The sequence below is a fragment of the Sardina pilchardus genome, chromosome 1 (genome assembly GCF_963854185.1).
Source record: "Sardina pilchardus chromosome 1, fSarPil1.1, whole genome shotgun sequence".
Lineage (NCBI taxonomy): Eukaryota > Metazoa > Chordata > Actinopteri > Clupeiformes > Clupeidae > Sardina > Sardina pilchardus.
Window position 1 is genome coordinate 32,194,928 of NC_084994.1, and position 2,500 is coordinate 32,197,427.

The 2,500-nt window shown below is 44.2% G+C and overlaps 2 protein-coding genes across 2 annotated transcripts in view; both read left to right on the forward strand.

Annotated features, from left to right (window-relative positions):
- The window catches only part of txndc11 (thioredoxin domain containing 11), a 22,782-nt gene extending 22,695 nt beyond the window's left edge, over positions 1-87 (forward strand). Inside the window, 1 exon segment of the mRNA XM_062542423.1 lies at positions 1-87. This exon segment is cut by the window's left edge and continues 1,282 nt beyond it. The gene's annotated coding sequence lies outside the window, so the exon portion shown is untranslated.
- Positions 88-2,416: 2,329 nt separating this feature from the next.
- The window catches only part of LOC134075160 (lipopolysaccharide-induced tumor necrosis factor-alpha factor homolog), a 2,595-nt gene continuing 2,511 nt past the window's right edge, over positions 2,417-2,500 (forward strand). Inside the window, exon 1 of the mRNA XM_062530680.1 lies at positions 2,417-2,500. This exon is cut by the window's right edge and continues 7 nt beyond it. The gene's annotated coding sequence lies outside the window, so the exon portion shown is untranslated.

The following is a 2,500-nucleotide window of genomic DNA, read 5'->3' on the forward strand; positions in this document are numbered from 1 at the left end:
TTCAGGTATGAAAAGCAAACTGCTGCATCTGTTTACATGCGTGTGTGATGTACAGATTTCTACTGATTAAAATTAATTTAACTTAAACCACCAGCCTCTCTCTCTCTGCTTTATCTCATTGGAAACAGGAGTGTGCATGTACATACAGTACATGTATGTAGTTTCATATCATGGCTTTTTTTGATTTTCTTAACAAATCAAATATTAACAGGCTTGTCACTAAAAGTTACAGTTTGCGATTTAGGTTCAATACGTATTTGTATCAGACCATTCTGTGTCATTGTGTGTGCCCATTTAAAATCAAAACAAAAACAAACAAAAAGAAAAAAACGTCCTTAGGTGCTCATTCACCGTCCTGGGTTCAGTAAACAAAGGGACAAAGAAAATGGCTCCTACCAAGATCCAAACAATCCACAAACAAACCTGAGTTAAGCACTGCACCTTGTATGTGCATCAGATGACATGGAGATGACGCAGTTCCTTGTCTTGTCTCTAGCCTGTAACAGCGTGACCAGAAGATGGCGCTGAATACACAGTGGAAGGCGCCTGATGCAGGAAGTTGATTTACACACAACTGAATCTGATCTGATTTGACAACAAAAGTCCCCCTCAGGAACATCCACAGAGGAGCGACATGGCAGCAAGACTATGGGCCTCTCTCATTCGTCTTTTCATCTGTCCTCCCTTCCCTCCTCAGTCCTCGTTCCCACTGATCTACATAAAGAATGATGGGGCGGCAACAATGGGATAGTCTATAGTGTTCTTTGATCAGTGGGAATGAGCTTGGAGGACCGAGCATCGAGGATCGAGGAGAGAGGTTGAGAATGGGCCAATATCTTCGGAAATTGCAGGCATTTACTACCTCTGACTGGGTGCAGCAGACAGAGGGAGGCCATTTTGTCTTGTTTTTTTCCCCCCCAATGTCCAGTAGTCTCACTGAACATCTGACACGATACACACACAGAATGATAATGAAAGCAAGCTGTGTACGTGTGTTCAGACAGAATGAGACTTTCACTTCCTCTCATTCATCTCAGGCCTACTAACCTCATTCTAAAGGCTCCCTGAAGAATACACACTCCTTAAAAAAATGGGTTCTTGGGGTAGGCTACAATATGGAACCATGCAAGCTTTAAGGGTTCTTTAGATGAACACTTCAAAATGGTTTAAAGAACCATTTATGAGTGCCATGTATGAAGCATGCAATTTGGTTATATCTAGCATCTGTTATTCTAAGAGTGCAGTTGTAAATGCTGGTGTGTTACTGTAAAATGTCTACTTGCTACTGTAAAATTGCATCATGTCAGTAGCTAACTCAGGCCCCGTGACACTGCGGTGAAACTCGGACCAGCCCACCTGTCTTGTGACTGCCGCTACCCTCTTGCTTTAACGTCCGTTTGACCGTTGATGTTAGCGGCTGCCAGGAAGACCATGTGTGAAGAGCTGGGCACGGCAGATAATGACATTTAGTTCAGGGACATGTGCGGGTCATTTCCCCCATTGGCTTCCTTTTTATCCTCCGAATTATTCACTAACTCGGACACAGCTGGAGCCTGTTCTCTTGGGGAGCCCACTGGTCTTGGGATATGTATGTGGCTCATTTGGTTAAAGTGAAGTGACGATATGCCCCTTTTTAAGTGAAAGGTTGGACTTTTGTGGTTCTTTCTATGCTGATGACGTGAGTGTCTCTTCAGTGGAAGATGAATCAGAGAGATTTTGTAGACCTTAAATTAGACTATAAAGCAAAGTCCTTTGTGTTAAACGATATCTGAGAAAAAATTAAGACCATTCGATAGAACCCTTAAAACACGAGGACTAGGACTATAGTGTTTTACACGATAGCTGTGCCTTAACTCATTTAGAATGTACAAATTTAGCTATTATTTATATACATTTGAAAAGAAACAAATTAAGCAAATAAATAAATGAATAAACCTGTAAATGAAAAGCAGATGAAGAGATACAAAAATAGTCATATGGGTTATGGCTGAGGTTCAGTGCCTAGTCATTAGGCCTAGGCCTACTGTTGACACAACTGAAGCTGTTAAGTGCACAAGCTATGTTCTTGTTTACCTGTGTCAAAAGAATCATTTAGGTACCAGGTATGCTGTTTACACATAGCAAACAACCACACCAACTGTAACAGCTTATCCAGTTCAAACCAGCAGAACTAAGCACATGATGCAGCCCAACATCCCATTCAACTGGCGGCACACACACACACGGCCCCTCTCTGCTCCTCGGCGTCTGTTGACGTGTGTGTGGATCTCGTGAGAGATGGCCGTGTGTGCGCGCTGCTGCACTATAGAGGACTCTTTCATTTTAGGGTCAGGAGAGCGGAGCGGGACACACTGGCAGAGATCCCACCGCCACCGCCACCGCTGCTGACGACGACGACGACTGTCCAGTAGGGATAGGATGGGCTGGGCTGGACAGTGCCGAGGGGAACACAAGCCTCCTATTCTCACACGGCTCCTGGACACTCCGCCCGGCTGACCGC